The sequence below is a fragment of the Chiloscyllium punctatum genome, chromosome 17 (assembly GCF_047496795.1).
Source record: "Chiloscyllium punctatum isolate Juve2018m chromosome 17, sChiPun1.3, whole genome shotgun sequence".
Classification (NCBI taxonomy): domain Eukaryota; kingdom Metazoa; phylum Chordata; class Chondrichthyes; order Orectolobiformes; family Hemiscylliidae; genus Chiloscyllium; species Chiloscyllium punctatum.
The window spans coordinates 17,346,134-17,363,036 of NC_092755.1; the positions used below are offsets into that span (position 1 = coordinate 17,346,134).

The 16,903-nt window shown below is 44.9% G+C and overlaps 2 non-coding genes across 2 annotated transcripts; one reads left to right on the forward strand and one right to left on the reverse strand.

The window, feature by feature from the left end:
• The first annotated feature begins 13,069 nt into the window (after positions 1–13,069).
• Positions 13,070–13,151, forward strand: trnal-uaa (transfer RNA leucine (anticodon UAA)). Its single transcript has one exon. It is a non-coding gene; the product is annotated as a tRNA-Leu (tRNA).
• A 1,754-nt stretch (positions 13,152–14,905) lies between these two features.
• trnal-uaa (transfer RNA leucine (anticodon UAA)) lies at positions 14,906–14,987 on the reverse strand. Its single transcript has one exon. It is a non-coding gene; the product is annotated as a tRNA-Leu (tRNA).
• Positions 14,988–16,903: the final 1,916 nt, after the last annotated feature.

Consider the following 16,903-nt stretch of genomic DNA (forward strand, 5'->3'; position numbering starts at 1 on the left):
TGAGAATTTTCAACAGGACATCAGATAATGGGTGAATTAGTGCAGTTCAGTGCTAATTGGGTGAGTTATGCTGCGTTGCACTAAATGGTAGAATTGGGACAGGACATTACCTTTTGGGAGATTTAGAGTAGCGCACCCCTAAATTGGGCGAGAGCATCAGTCAGTATGAGGATTGGTGTAAGGCAACACTGAGTGGAGAACTTGTTCAGGACTTCAGGAATTGGGGAAAATGGTGCTAAGCAACACTGAATTGGAGAATTGGTGTGGGGTATCAGTAAATGAGAGACCTGGTGCAGGGTGCGGATACTTCGAGAATTGGAGCAAATGGGAGAACACGGGCAGCGAATCAGTAAATAGGACAGATGTTGCAAAGGATTAGTGGTCCAGATTCAATACAGTGCACACGAAATGGGGGAGTTGGTGCAGTTCAACAGGATAGGGAAGATATGTGTCAGGTTGGTAATTTGGAGATTTGATGCAGGGATCGCAAGATCAGAGAATTCTGGCAGCGAACTACTAAATGGGAGAATTGTTGCAGGGAAATACTGAATGGATGAACTGGTGCACAGTGGAGCTAAATGACAGAATGGGTGTATGGCACCAGGAAATGGGAGAATGAGGGTAGCGCACCCTTTAATAGTCGAATCGGGCTCAGGGACCAGTAAATAGAAGAATTAGTACAGGGGTATGAGTAACTGGGAGATTTGGTGGGAATCAATAAATGGGAGACTCAGTGCAGAGTGACATTACATTGGAAAATTGGTGGGAGTGCCAACATATTTTCTATAACACAGGAGGAAGCAGTGACGCTGCTCCAGCTCCTTTATTTTCTATAATACAGGAGGAAGCAGTGACGCTGCTCCAGCTACTTTATTTTCTATAATACAGGAGGAAGCAGTGACTCTGACCCAGCTCCTTTATTTTCTATAATACAGGAGGAAGCAGTGACGCTGCTCCAGCTCCTTTATTTTCTATAATACAGGAGGAAGCAGTGACTATGCTCCAGCTACTTTATTTTCTATAATACAGGAGGAAGCAGTGACGCTGCTCCTGCTCCTTTATTTTCTATAATACAGGAGGAAGCAGTGACTATGCTCCAGCTACTTTATTTTCTATAATACAGGAGGAAGCAGTGACGCTGCTCAGGCTCCTTTATTTTGTATAATACAGGAGGAAGCAGTGACGCTGCTCCAGCTCCTTTATTTTCTATAATACAGGAGGAAGCAGTGACGCTGCTCCAGCTCCTTTATTTTCTATAATACAGGAGGAAGCAGAGACGCTGCTCCAGCTCCTTTATTTTCTATAATACAGGAGGAAGCAGTGACGCTGCTCCAGCTCCTTTATTTTCTGTAATACAGGAGGAAGCAGTGACGCTGATCCAGCTCCTTTATTTTCTATAAGACAGGAGGAAGCAGAGACGCTGTTCCAGCTCCTTTATTTTCTATAATACAGGAGGAAGCAGTGACGCTGCTCCAGCTCCTTTATTTTCTATAATACAGGAGGAAGCAGTGACGCTGCTCCAGCTCCTTTATTTTCTATAATACAGGAGGAAGCAGTGATGCTGCTCCAGCTCCTTTATTTTCTATAATACAGGAGGAAGCAGTGACGCTGCTCCAGCTCCTTTATTTTCTATAATACAGGAGGAAGCAGTGACACTGCTCCGGCTCCTTTATTTTCAATAATACAGGAGGAAGCTGTGACGCTGCTCTAGCTCCTTTATTTTCTATAATACAGGAGGAAGCAGAGACGCTGCTCCAGCTCCTTTATTTTCTATAAAACAGACGGAAGCAGTGACGCTGTTCCAGCTCCTTTATTTTCTATAATACAGGAGGAAGCAGAGACGCTGCTCCAGCTCCTTTACTTTCTATAATACAGGAGGAAGCAGTTACGCTGCTCCAGCTCCTTTATTTTCTATAATACAGGAGGAAGCAGTGACGGTGCTCCAGCTCCTTTATTTTCTATAATACAGGAGGAAGCAGTGACGCTGCTCCAGCTCCTTTATTTTCTATAATACAGGAGGAAGCAGTGATGCTGCTCCAGCTCCTTTATTTTCTATAATACAGGAGGAAGCAGAGACGCTGCTCCAGCTCCTTTACTTTCTATAATACAGGAGGAAGCGGTGACGCGGCTCCAGATCCTTTATTTTTCTGTAATACAGGAGGAAGCAGTGACGCTGCTCCAGCTCCTTTATTTTCTATAATACAGGAGGAAGCAGGGACGCTGCTCCAGCTCCTTTATTTTCTTTCATACAGGAGGAAGCAGTGACGCTGCTCCAGCTCCTTTATTTTCTTTAATACAGGAGGAAGCAGAGACGCTGCTCCAGCTCTTTTATTTTCTATAATACAGGATGAAGCAGAGACGCTGCTCCAGCTCCTTTATTTTCTATAATACAGGAGGAAGCAGAGACGCTGCTCCAGCTCCTTTATTTTCTATAATACAGGAGGATGAAGAGACGCTGCTCCAGCTCGTTTATTTTCTATAATACAGGATGAAGCAGAGACGCTGCTCCAGCTCCTTTATTTTCTATAATACAGGAGGAAGCAGAGACGCTGCTCCAGCTCCTTTATTTTTGATAATACAGGAGGAAGCAGTGACGCTGCTCCAGCTCCTTTATTTTCTATAATACAGGAGGAAGCAGTGACAGTGCTCCAGCTCCTTTATTTTCTATAATACAGGAGGAAGCAGTGACGCTGCTCCAGCTCCTTTATTTTCTATAATACAGGAGGAAGCAGAGACGCTGCTCCAGCTCCTTTATTTTCTATAATACAGGAGGAAGCAGTGACGCTGCTCCAGCTCCTTTATTTTCTTTCATACAGGAGGAAGCAGTGACGCTGCTCCAGCTCCTTTATTTTCTATAATACAGGAGGAAGCAGTGACGCTGCTCCAGCTCCTTTATTTTCTTTAATACAGGAGGAAGCAGAGACGCTGCTCCAGCTCCTTTATTTTCTATAATACTGGAGGAAGCAGAGACGCTGCTCCAGCTCTTTTATTTTCTATAATACAGGATGAAGCAGAGACGCTGCTCCAGCTCCTTTATTTTCTATAATACAGGAGGAAGCAGAGACGCTGCTCCAGCTCCTTTATTTTCTATAATACAGGAGGAAGCAGAGACGCTGCTCCAGCTCCTTTATTTTCTATAATACAGGAGGAAGCGGTGACGCTGCTCCAGCTCCTTTATTTTCTATAATACAGGAGGAAGCGGTGACGCTGCTCCAGCTCCTTTATTTTCTATAATACAGGAGGAAGCAGTGACGATGCTCCAGCTCCTTTATTTTCTATAATACAGGAGAAGCAGTGACGCTGCTCCAGCTCCTTTACTTTCTATAATACAGGAGGAAGCAGTGACGCTTCTCCAGCTCCTTTATTTGCTGGAAACAATAAATAGGTCTATTTCCATGCTGTACATCTCTATGTCTCTATTTAAAAGGCATCTGGATGGAATGTAGTCAGGGATTGTTTGGAGGGGTAAGGAACAAATGTTGGCTCATATAGCTAATTAATATCGCTTATCTGGTCAGCAGGGACGAGGTGGAATGGAGGGCCTGTTTCTGTGCTCGGCACCTCCGAAATCCTGATAAAGGGCTTTTGCCCGAAACGTGTATTTTCCTGCCCCTCGGATGCTGCCTGACCTGAAGTGCTTTTCAAGCACCACTCTGATCTAATCTCTGAAATGCACTTCTCATTCAGGCGACTTCTACTGCCTACAAAAAATCCACAAAGACAACACACACGCGGATCTCCCATCATATTAGGCAATGGGACCCGATGTGGGAACCTCACTGCCGATGTCAAATACATCTTGAAAGTCATGAGGCAGGGGTACCCCCAGCTTCTGCCACGACAGAACATTGGGACACAGGCAGATTTCAACCTCACACCTTCAAGGCTCAATCTGAGCTGAGGGGGCACCTATCGTTAAAGATTTACCTGAGAATTTAGCTATTTTTACGTACGTTTTACATATGAAAGAACAAAATCTAACATGGTATTTCTAAAAGTATACAGACTGAACAGACAATCCAGTTCAGTTTTAAATATGTAATTTCAGTGGCATCACCCTGTAATCTTTTACGATAAATTCTGTGTGGTATGATGTTATGCCCCACAACCACCTGATGAAGGAACAGCGCTCCAAAAGCTGGTACTATCAAATAAACCTGTTGGACTATAACCTGATGTTGTGTGATTATTTAATTTTGTCCACCCCAGTCCAACACCGGCACCTCCAAATCTTTACTCCATATTGTTTACACTAACTCACACCCTGTTCAGGTCAGTTTAGCACAATGACCCTGATCCTCTTTTTGTGAGGTTCCCTGTGTATATTAACAGGGTTAATGGGCCCTGAGAGGATGAATACATTCTCTTTATCCTGTCAGTTTAAACAGTTGAACATATCAGTTTGAAGCCAATGGAAGAGGAGATTGTCTTTTTCTGTACAATTTCAGTGCAGAACGTTCAGCCATAAACTCTCTTTGCAAAAGTGGGTTTGAGTGCAATTCTCACTGAGCAACATTAATGCAGCAAAAACACAATTCCCAGTTCCTGTTAACAATTGGTGAAGGAACTGGGATGAGAAAACCACTTGTGGTGTGGTGCCGTGGCTCAGTTCGTGAACTTACCCACATCATAAACAGCCCACCAAGATTTCACATCGTAGTGGTGCCTGAGTATTTTACCAAATACATGGTTGTTTCAAAATCTCCCAAGTCAGTGTTGCTCATCAGTCAACCATGCGTCCTGTTTGAGTGTCAGCCTATTTTGGTGATCCTGATCTGCTCCCTGGTTTAGTTCCTCCAGTGGATATTGTTTCTTCCGAACTATTAATTCAATCTGGAGTTTCCTTCCTGTGTTTGACAAGAACTTCTGCTTCTCCTCCTCCTTTATTACGCCTCGTTCATTTCCAGTTTGTTGGGAATAACGAGGTGAGCCAGGAGACATGGCAGACTCGCCGGTGAATGTTGCAGTAATGGCGCAGACACCAAGAGCTGTTCACCCTAATTCTCTGCTGTCAACATTCATTCATTCCACACCAACAGGAAATACTTCATTGTTCTCCTGTCGTTGTGGTTTGCACTGTGATTGCGGTTTCTTTTCTTGTGGATTATGAAGTTTATTTAGAACTCGAAAGGATCGTAATATTTGGAGGAAGGAATGACTCCTCACCTCAGGAATAAGTGCCAGACACATTATTCGGAGAATGTGAGCCCAATCCCACACATGCTACCGAGGGGGCAGAAAGCCTGTTAGCTGGTCCACTCTCAATTTGTCTCCGAATATCAGACTTTTCAAAGAGCAGAAATGGGAAATGAGGAATATGGGGCAGACCGAGAGTCCGAGAATGTGAAAGAGGGTCAGGTACATTCACAGAGAAAGAAAGAAAGATGGAGACGCATATTGAGGGAGATACTGAAAGGACCAATTCTCCAATCGACATGGCTGCTGACTGACAGAAACAAATAGGAATAAAAAGGTAACTATTAAGCACAGCCTTTCACCAGCTCCGGGTAACGGAAGGATTCTTACAGCCAACAAAGTCATTTTGAATTTTCAACATTGACGGTTGTAAGTTAATGAAAGATTTTGGTAAATATCCTGACTGGGATAACTGATCATTTTACCAAAAATATAATACAGAAATGTCGAAGTAACCTCGCTCTGCTGATATGAACCATTAACTCTGTTTCTCTCCACTGTCCTACTGAGTTTTTCTATCAAATCTTGGTTTTGGTTCGGATTTCAAACATCTGCAGTTCTTTGTTTCATGTTATTCTTAACAACGTTTGAGACAAAACGAATGACCTGACGGCCACAGAAAATCGGTCAGAAATACTGTTAGCAAGATATCTTTGCAGAACATATCGCCCATTCCCTGACCAGGAATCACCCTTTCCCCTTCAGATAGTGCACCAACTCCTAACCGTGAGATTAAAAGGGAAGGAGACAGAAACTGTCGCATTTATTCTCAATGAAACCACTTATGCATTTCATTTTGGATCATTTTCGCTGCACATTAGTTTCTCGTTGTCTTTGAGGTTTTTTTAACACAGTCGGAAAATACCATTCGGCCCATCGTGCAGTATGGATCATCAGATAGCCATCTGTTTTCGATCCAGTGTCCAGCTTTGGCACGATACCTTGTGTGTTCTGATGTTTTCAACGCAAAATTCAGAAAAGATTATCCCTGTGATCTTAAACGAGACACCAATGGGAGTGAGTTCTACACCGTCATACCGAAGTGAAATCCCGTCATATTTTCACCCATAGAGTGAGTCACAGACACACATTCCCGGAGGTGGGGGGTGGGGGGAGTGCAGAGGTTTCGGGATTATACCAGCTCCTTGTGCTTCAGTACCGCTCTCCACCAACTTAAGACACCCCCTCCACCAAACACACACACACACATACACACACACACACGTTTCTCCGACAAAAGGCAGCTTTAGGTGTAACTAAAGCCAGTTTTACAGACAATGAGAGACGTTGCGATGAGCTGGAATTTAAAATGGACAATTGCCTCACATGCAACTTTCAAATTTGAAAAAACACTGATCCAAAGTCTGCAGCTCCTCAAAATCTGTCGCACATTGAGGTACAATACTCCCAAATTCGGGACCCACTGATCCAATCCCTGCAGTACATTGCACACAAATCAGGAAGGATTCGATTCACCAAAAGTCAGAGCCATTATCCATGATGTCAGTGTCCCAGCGGCAGCCGGAGGTCCGACAGGGAGTCGATATGAAATGGAAACATGGACATCGGGGGAAACAGTATTCACAAGGTGAACAATCAGTAAAAATAATTATCGTCACTGTTTCCCATCGGATGTCCCACTCCGTGAAGCAATGTCTTTCAATGCCCAAGGAAACATATTTACCCTCAGGTCCCTGCTTCAGTGTCGCCTGCGCCTCTGCTGGAAGTTGCCAACATTTTATTCACAGTCACTCCGCGATTTTTTGATTCACTCCAGTGAAATATCTTTTCATACCTTGCGTCATGGCCTCTTCCCGTCAAGATCCTGAACCAGTCCAGCGAGAAACCTCTGTTGATTTGAATCCCAGGATGGAGAATCAGACGAGATGAACAGTGCTTTTTATTGGTGGAACCCCTTCACTTCAACCTCACGCCTCAAAACGGGTCTCTGCCCGCGTCAACCTGTTCTGTACATTCCTGCATTACACCGACTGACCAACATCAGATTCCCACAGCTCCACTTTCTTTATTTTGAAACCCAAGGCGATAATATGAAGCATTTGCAAAATTGAAGAGGGAAACTTTGTTGCCGAAGGTGGTTATGAAGGGATGGACAGGCACAAGGGTGTGTACAATTCAGGTCGCTTTGGATACTGTCAGCATTACCGGGGGCCCGTGCTGTGGAGTCAAAGTTTGTATCGTCCAGACATGGATACAGTTCCCATTCAGGGAATGAAGGTTTAATTCTCTTCATGTGAATTGTCTGAATGAAAACGCATTCCCCGTTCCACACAGAAGACAGACCGGGATCACTCCAGAATCAGCCCAGTGATTACTTGAACCATGTAGAAGGACAATGACAGTGGACAGATACGATAGTGACCCCTTCAAATCTCCCTCCAATCATCTCACCTTCCTGAGTTGGGAATATGTTGGTGTTCCTTCAGTGTCTCTGGGTGTAAATCCAGGAAATCCCGCGCTTGCAGCATAATGGCTGTACCTCCGTGTGAAGGAGTTCAATGGTTCACAAAAGCAACTCATATCCTCCATCTCTGGGGGATTTAGGGATGGACAGCGAGTCCTATTCCATTGAGTCATATCTTTATCCCAGGAATGCGTTTCTAACAGTGGTAGGTTCCAATCGGACACCTTCAGGAGATCGGTATTAAGTTGAGAAGTGGAGCAGGGAAGTGAAATTGACGTGAATGACAATGAGGACTGGGAGGCATGAGGCAGGAAGGGAGTCTGGATCTGGTGGTGCAAGGCTCAGTGTCGCTGCTAATGGGTCAGCCTTTACTGCAAACTGTTTACATTGGCTCACACACCATTCCTGGGCAATTCATGGCAATGACACTGTTCCTCTTCGTGTGAGATTACCACTGTGTGTATTAAATCCATCAATACTCCCCAAGAGAATGAACAACTTCCCCTTTGTCCTGTTTTTTAAACAGATACAAATATCTGTTTGAAGCCAATGTAAGAGAAGATTGCCCTTTTATGTGCCTTTGCATTGAAGAATGTTCAATCGTGAAATGTCTGGTTTTGCAACAGTGGGGTTTGATTGTAAATCACACTGAGTAATATTGATACAGAAATGTATTTCCGAGTTACTGTGGTCATGTGGTTAAGGAACTGCACATATGGCCGTCCCTTAGTTATTTCAAACCCCTCCTTGGGAAGCAGCTGACCATAGGGTCCAATCCCAGCTGCGCCCGCTTGTTGTATTGAAGGCCCGTAGGTTCACCTTTTATTAAGGGTCGTGTTACTGATGAAGGGACTCAGCATCCTGTTTGAGTTCGAGCCTGTTATGGTTTGGTAAACCCACTCCTTTTTCCTGGTTTAGTTCCAGCAGTGCATGTTATCCTTCCTAACCAATACACCAACCTGGAGTTTCTTGCCGCTGTTCCAAAAGCACTCCTTCCTCTCCTCCACTTTTATTCTCTCTCCTTCATTCCAAGTTTGGTGGGAATAACGAGGTGAGGCAGGAGACACTGCAGAAAAGCCGTGGATGTTGTGGTTATGGCACAGAAACCACGGGTGGATCACCCTCATTCTCTGCTGTCGCCATTCATTCATTTTACAGCATCATTAACGCCTCCATATTCTCCTTTGTTGTAGTTTATCTTCTTTGGATAAGGAATGTAACTTTAATTTCGAAAGGGTTACAATATTTTGAGGAAGAACTGGCTCCTTATATCACATCCAAGTGGCAGACGTATTATCCGTAGAGTGTGAGCCAAGTTTTCCAGTCTCCTGCCAGGTTCCAGAAAACCTCTCAGCAGCTCCATTCTCAAACTATCCCTGATCGTCAGGCTTTTCATAGAGTAGGAATGGGAAATGAGGGATATTGGCAAATAAAGGGTCAAAGAATATGATAAAGGGTGAGGTAGATACACAGAGATAAAGACAGAAAATTAGAGACTCATCTTGAGGGAGACCCTGAAAGAATCAGATCTCGGGTCGACATGGCTGCTAACTGGCAAAAAACAAATAGATTTTGATAACTATCCTCATTCGACCGATAAAACTGACCATTATCCCGACATTGTGGTCTAGAAATGAAGAACTAATCTGATTCTGTCGTTGTGAATCATTGTCTCTGTTTCTCCCCACAGATGTTGCCAGGACTATTCAGTTTACACGTCAATTCTTGTTTTTGGTTCAGATTTCCAACATCTGCATCTCTTGGTTTTCTGTTCAACTTTAAAACGGTTGGCACAAAACCGATGTTCGGCCAGCTTTGGAAAAGTGGTCAGAAATATTCTTACCACGATGTGTGTGCAGAACAAAGCACGCATTCCTTGACCGGGGATAGAACCCGTGTCACGGCGGCGAGAGAGCCAAATGCTGGCTACTAGACGACAAGGGAAGGCAGAAGGCGGCCTTGCATTTATTCAGAATGAAAACACTTTTGCCTTTTCATTTCTGATCAGTCTTGCTGCAGATTAGGTCCTCCTTGCCTTCTGCTTTCACAGAGTGGGAAGAGACCGTTCGGCCCATCGTACATTGCAGCTCATCGGACATCCATGTATTCCAGTCCCAGTTTCTAGTTTTGGCTCAAAATATTATCCAAAAGCAACATTCAATTTGAATACACACTGATCCAATCACTGCAGCTCGAAAGAACCTAAGAAAATAGCAACTGACAACATGCAATTGGCTGAACTAACACGTTGCACTCGAGACATGCAGGATGTAAAACTACAATCGCCTGATTCAAAGTCAGATGTTTTATCTATTGCTTCACTAGCCGGATGCACACACGCACACGCTGGACACCTTTCCATATGTGATGTAAACATGGAGATCTGGGAAACAACATTCATAAGGTGATCAACCAGCAAAGATAATCCACTTTGTGTAACAGGGCCTTTCAATGGCAAAGCAAATACATTTGTCCTCAGGTACCTGCTTCTGTGTCGCCTGTTCTTCTGCTGGACGTCTCCAGCATTTTATTCATAGTCATTACGCTATCTTATGATGCACTCCACTGGAATGTACTTTCATACTTGGATTTAGTGTCACTTCCAGTAAAGGTCCTGAACAAATTCAGCGAGAATCCTCTGGTCATTTCCGACAAGGAATTTGGAATCAGACGATTTGAATCAAGGCTTTATTTGTGCCACCCCCCCCCCCCCCCCCCCATCACCGCAGATCAACGCCTCAAAACGAGCCGCTGTTAGTATCAAACTGTTCTGTACCTTCCTGCAGTAAATCAGGTTAGCACAGCTCCACTTTCTTCACATTGAAACCAGGGCGGCAATATGAATAGTTTGGAAACTTAGAGAGAGAAACATTGCTGCTGAAGAAGATGATGACGTGAAGATCATACACAGAGTCTTAACAGATCAGGTCACAAGTGTTACTGTCAGCTGCAGTAGGGTCACTGGTTCGGAGTCTGAGTTTGTAATGCCCAGACCGGGATACAATTCCCAGTCAGGAAATGAAGATATATTTCTCTTCTTGTGAATTATCTTATTGAAAACTAACTCCTGCTTCCTCACAGAACACAGACCCAGACCAACCCAGTGATTGTTTGCATCTATCTAGAAGGACAATAGCAACAGACACACGAGAGAACTGTAACCACAAATCACCCATCTCGGATCTCACCTTTCTGAGTTGGAAATATCTTGCTGCTCCGACAGTGCTTTTGGTTCTAGATCCTGGAATGGAATTGAATGGCGTCCTACGCCACGAATGAGTTTCGAACAGGGTGGTTAGATTCCCTATCGCTTGGAAACAGGCCCATCGGCCCCACACTATCCCTCCAGAGAGTAACCCACACAGACCCAATTCCTTTTGGCTAATGCACCAAACAATTTTGGCAATTATGCTTAGGAGGTCTACTCTCAAACTATCTCCGAATGTCAGACTTTTCACACAGCAGAAATGGAAAATAAGGGATATTGATAGACAGAGAGTGGGGGCATGTGGAAGAGAGTGAGGTTGATACGCAGAGGAAATGATAGACGAGTAGAGACGCGTATTGAGGGCGAGCCTGAAAATAAAAACTTTCCATTTAAAATGGGTGCTCACTGACAGAAAGGGGAATAAAAAAGAACAATTGAAGGCCAGCGTTTCACCAGCTCAAGGCAACGGAATAGAAACTCTCCATTTAAAATGGGTGCTCACTGACAGAAAGGGGAATAAAAAAGAACAATTGAAGGCCAGCGTTTCAGCAGCTCAAGGCAACGGAATCAGCATTACAACCAGAAAAGTCGGTTGACATTCAGAAAGTTGACATTTCGCGACTAATGTAATATTCTGATAAATATGCTGATTTGCTAAGTAAAACAGACAATTACTCTAGCATTAAAACAATAAAATGCATAACTAGTCTGGTTCTGTCAATCTGAAACATTAAACCTGTTTCTCTCCACAGATGCTGCCACGTTGGTACATGATGGGTATTGGGTGTTGTGTTCTGGGGAGTTTTGTCTGAGTGAGGCTGTCGGTTTATGTGTCTGTTGTAACCCAGTGTGTTCAGAGGAGTCTGACTGTCAGTTCCCAGCAATTTATTTTAATAAAGGGGAGTATGCTTTTCAAATTGCCTGGTGGAATATCCTCGTTGTGAACTTCGTGTGTGCCAGACATCTGGGAATGAAATCGGGGGGATATCCATTCTTGGCAAAGATATTGTGTGACAGTCCCGAATTGTCACGGACCAGCTGTCCCGAGTAGTAATCCGTCCAGACGGCAAGGTTTGGTGAGAACAGCACAATTGTAATATGACAGGGCTAACAGAAGGCAGAGAGAGAATTTCTAGAAGCAGGGCACTCATCCGCGGATTCCATCAATAAACAGATTCATCTGGACCCAGTCTGTAACCCCAAAAACCGGAAGGAGTGGGAATGAAACCAAATCAATTCCAACTGCCCCAGGACAGCAGCGCTTCACAACAGACTCTGCAGCCCTGAGGATGTCACCCAGAAATGTGAGGAAAATGCTGCAAACCATCTTCCCAGCTCCGCCAAACACGCTGCAGTATGTTTGGAAGCACGGTTTGGAATTGTCTCGCTGCCGTTTGTGTGAGCAGTACATGACATAGACGAATCGCACTCCCTCAAGGTCAGCATGCCAGTGTGTCTGCCAATGGTTCCGCCTTTTCTGTTTTGCTTCTGTTCCACGCTAAGAGCTGTCAGTTTTTGGATTCGCTGGAGTGCTGAGGGGTTAACACAATTTGTGTGGTATTTTTCTTCAGCTAAACTCCACTCTCCCGGAAAAATAGCCAAACGCGCTGAGTAACAAATAGCAAGCGTTTTTTTTAATCAAATGGTCTATTCAAGCTGGTGTCAGCTTTTGGAGCGTCTCAGAGTTGCCAAGCACGGAAACAGACCCTGCTATCTAACTTGCCACTGCTAAACAGATAACCGAAATTAATCTAACCAATATTTGCCAAAATTTGTCCCTTACCTCTCCGAACCCTTTCAGCTGCCTTTGAAATGTTGTGAGCGCACCAGTCTCTGCCCCTAAATATGACAATTCATTCTGTACACACGGAAATGTCTGTGTTCAAAACAAGTGTCCCTCACATCCCCTTTAAATATTACTGTTCTCACATTAAACCAATGTTATCTCGCATTGAACTCAAGTACCTTGTGAAAAATTACTCCCTGACTCTTTTCTCTGTCCGTCTCCCTCATGTCCTTATAAAATTCTGTAAGGCCATTCCTCAGCCCTGAAGCTCCAGGGAAAACTGCCGAAGCCAATTCAGCTTCGTGCTATTGTCCAAACAGTGCAAACCTTGCAAACCCTTTCAAATACTTTCGAAATTGTTCCACGTTCGTTACTGAATGCGCGATCTGTCAGTGCCTGAAGTGAAGCGATGCTGAAACGCTAGTAATGAGATTTTGGCGGTCTGCGCCTCTGTGGTACTGTGGCCGAGTGGTCTAAGGCGCTGGATTTAAGCTCCAGTCTCTAACGAGTCGTGGGTTCGGATCCCACCGCTACCAGCGGTTGCTCTACTGCAAACAGCTGAACAAAGCAGAACCTCTGCAGGCTGTCTGCGTTTTCGTTGTTGTGTTTGCCGCTGCTCAGGTCAACTGAGTCTGAAAACAGTGTGAGTCCTTGCTGTCGGACTCTCCTCAACCCCTCTGCTTTCGGACATCTGCATGGCCAGTTTCTGTGTATCAAATTGTCACTGCATTTGGCTGGAAGCTTGGTGGTTCGAGCCCGCCCTTAGCACCGAACCACAATTATTTCAGTCCAAGCATTGAGACCACAAGAACTCACCCGAGTCTGCAGCTGGATGTGGCCCCAATCTCTCCAAGGCCCCGCTGCCAACAGAAAGCGGCTACTGCAGCTTCAATCAGCGGCTTCCTGCTCAGCCCTGGGACACAGCACATGGAAAATCCTTCCCCACGAACGGCTCTTCCCGTGTGAAAGGGACAACCATTCCACTTTAAATTGGACACGGCTTCAGAGGATTGTTCCTGTTCTTGGAACGTTTCATAAACAAAACTCCTGTCTCGCAAATAAGGAGGGGGAAAAGTTGTTGGCAGGAAGAATAGAGAAAGTGTTGACTGTGAGGACTCTGTCTCGTCAGCAGATAGGATTCCATCTTATGGGCAAGTGGAGACAGCTTTCACTCAGAAACCGAGGTGTGATCAAACACAGTCGGATCGACGTGTCCAAACCAACCCCTACACTGGGTTGCAATACTGCAAGTGGAGCAGAGAGCTGGATTTCTTTAAAGGAGGGAAAGGGCCCATCGGGAGGCTGGAACCTACGGCCCTGAGATGAAGCATCTTATGCTCTACCGACTAAAGTAGCTGGGCCTGGCTCACGATTGATGAGTGTGTCATTTCATACTGAGCATATTTCACCCGGCATTGCAATTTGCAAGAATCCAGTTCATTCCTCCCAATCACAAATGTCATCATTCACACTTTCCATTTCTCAGCTATTATTCCTTCAGAACATTATTATCGATTTAACACTTGTCTCTGGATTTAAGACTCAATATAAATATTTTCATATTTTTATCCTCATCTTTATGTCTCTGGAGTGATTCCCAGTCTCTCTGGCAGACGGTAAATCAATTGGGAAATTCCCGAAGGAAACCCAATCATTCCAGTTTCGAGTGTAAGGAATCCTATCTGCTGACGAGACAGAGTCCTCACAGTCAACACTTTCTCTATTCTTCCTGCCAACAACTTTTCCCCCTCCTTATTTGCGAGACAGGAGTTTTGTTTATGAAACGTTCCAAGCACAGGAACAATCCTCTGAAGCCATGTCCAATTTAAAGTGGAATGGTTGTCCCTTTCACACGGGAAGAGCCGTTCGTGGGGAAGGATTTTCCATGTGCTGTGTCCCAGGGCTGAGCAGGAAGCCGCTGATTGAAGCTGCAGTAGCCGCTTTCTGTTGGCAGCGGGGCCTTGGAGAGATTGGGGCCACATCCAGCTGCAGACTCGGGTGGGTTCTCGTGGTTGCAGTGTCGGGACATGGTTGGTCTCAATGCTTGAACTGAAATAATTGAGGCTCGGTGCAAAGGTCGGGCTCGAACCACCAAACTTTCAGACAAATGAGCTGACTATTTGAGACACAGAAACTGGCCATGCAGATCTCCGAAAGCAGAGGGGTTGAGGAGAGTCCGACAGCAAGGACTCACACTGTTTTCAGAGTCAGTCCGGAGCAGCTGCAAACACATAGGGCGTGCTCAGCTTCTGCTTATGTTCAACTGCCGGCAGTAGAACATCAGTTATCTTGGTAGCGGTGGGATTCGAACCCACGACTCGATAGAGACTGGAGCTTAAATCCAGCGCCTGACACCACTCGGCCACGCAACCTTACAGATTACAGAAACAGAATGTCAAAATTGTCATTACTAGTGTTTCAGCATCGCTTCACTTCAGGCACTAACAGATCGCGCATTGAATAATGAACGTGGTGCAATTTCGAAAGTATTTGAAAGGGTTTCCAAGGTTTGGACAATAGCACGAAGCTGAATAGACTTCGACAGTTTTCCCTGGAGCTTCAGGGCTGAGGAATGGCCTTACAGAATTTTATAAAGTCATGAGGCAGACGGACAGAGAAAAGAGTCAGGGAGTAATTTTTCACAAGGCACATGAGTTCAAAGCGAGATAACATTGGTTAAATGTGAGAACAGTAATATTTAAAGGGGATGTGAGGGACAGTTGTTTTACACACAGCCATTTCCGTGTGTACAGAATGAATTGTCATATTTAATGTCAGAGACTGGTGCGCTCACAACATTTCAAAGACAACTGAAAGGATTCGGAGAGATAAGGGACAAAATTTGGCAAATATTGGTTAGATTAATTTCGGTTATCTGTTTAGCAGTGGCAAGTTAGATAGCAGGGTCTGTTTCCGTGCTTGGCAACTCTGAGACGCTCCAGAAGCTGACACCAGCTTGAATAGACCATTTGCTAAAAAAACGCGTGCTGTTTGTTACTCAATTAGAGCGTTTGGCTATTTTTCCTGGAGGGTGGATTTTGGCCTGAAGAAAAATACCACACAAATTGTGTTAACCCCTCAGCACTCCAGCGAATCCAAAAACTGACAGCTCTTAGCGTGGAACAGAAGCATAACAGAAAAGGCGGACCCATTGCCAGACACACTGGCATGCTGACTTTGAGGGAGTGCGCGTCATCTGTGTCATGTACTGCAGCGAGACAATTCCAAACCGTGCTTCCAAACTTACTGCAGCTTTAATGCATTGTCAAGTCCCAGAAAGTGCTCAAGTAACTTACAACAAAACTGAACAACAATGAACCATGAGAAGTGAAGATGACCAATTCCATTCTTGATTAAATTGGGTCAACAATGCGCTGGTCCCTCCATCTGATGGAGAGGACCAATCCCCAGCCTCCCTGACCAGGACAGGAATGAAGGAAACCAGAGAGCTAGAACAACGTTTCACACCGTGATTGCCCACCGTTTCACCACAGCAACAAAAACCAGCGAACAGATTCAGTGTAGGATCTGGTTTCACATCAGCAATGAAATATCAATCCCCACTCACTTTCAGGGAAAACGGTGCCCACCGTAAATTGTCTGGAATAGACAATAGACAATAGATGCAGGAGTAGGCCATTCTGCCCTTCGAGCCTGCACCGCCATTCAATATGATCATGGCTGATCATTCCTAATCAGTATCCTGTTCCAACCTTATCTCCATACCCCTTGACTCCACTATCTTTAAGAGCTCTATCCAATTCTTTCTTAAAAGAATCCAGAGACTGGGCCTCCACTGCCCTCTGGGGCAGAGCATTCCACACAGCTACCACTCTCTGGGTGAAGTAGTTTCTCCTCATCTCTGTCCTAAATGGTCTACCCCGTATTTTTAAGTTGTGTCCTCTGGTTCGGCACTCCCCCATCAACGGAAATATGTTCCCTCCTGCCAGAGTGTCCAGTCCTTTCATAATCCTATACGTTTCAATCAGATCCCCTCTCAGTCTTCTAAACTCAAGGGGACACAAGCCCAGTTGCTTCAGTCTTTCCGTGTAAGGCAATCCTGCCATTCCAGGAATTGACCTCGTGAACCTACGCTGCACTCCCTCAATAGCCAGAATGTCTTTCCTCAAATTTGGAGACCAGAACTGTACACAGTACTCCAGGTGTGGTCTCACCAGGGCCCTGTACAGCTGCAGAAGCACCTCTTTGCTTCTATACTCAATCCCTCTTGTTATGAAGGCCAGCATGCTATTAGCCTTCTTCACGACCTGCTGTACCTGCATGCTTG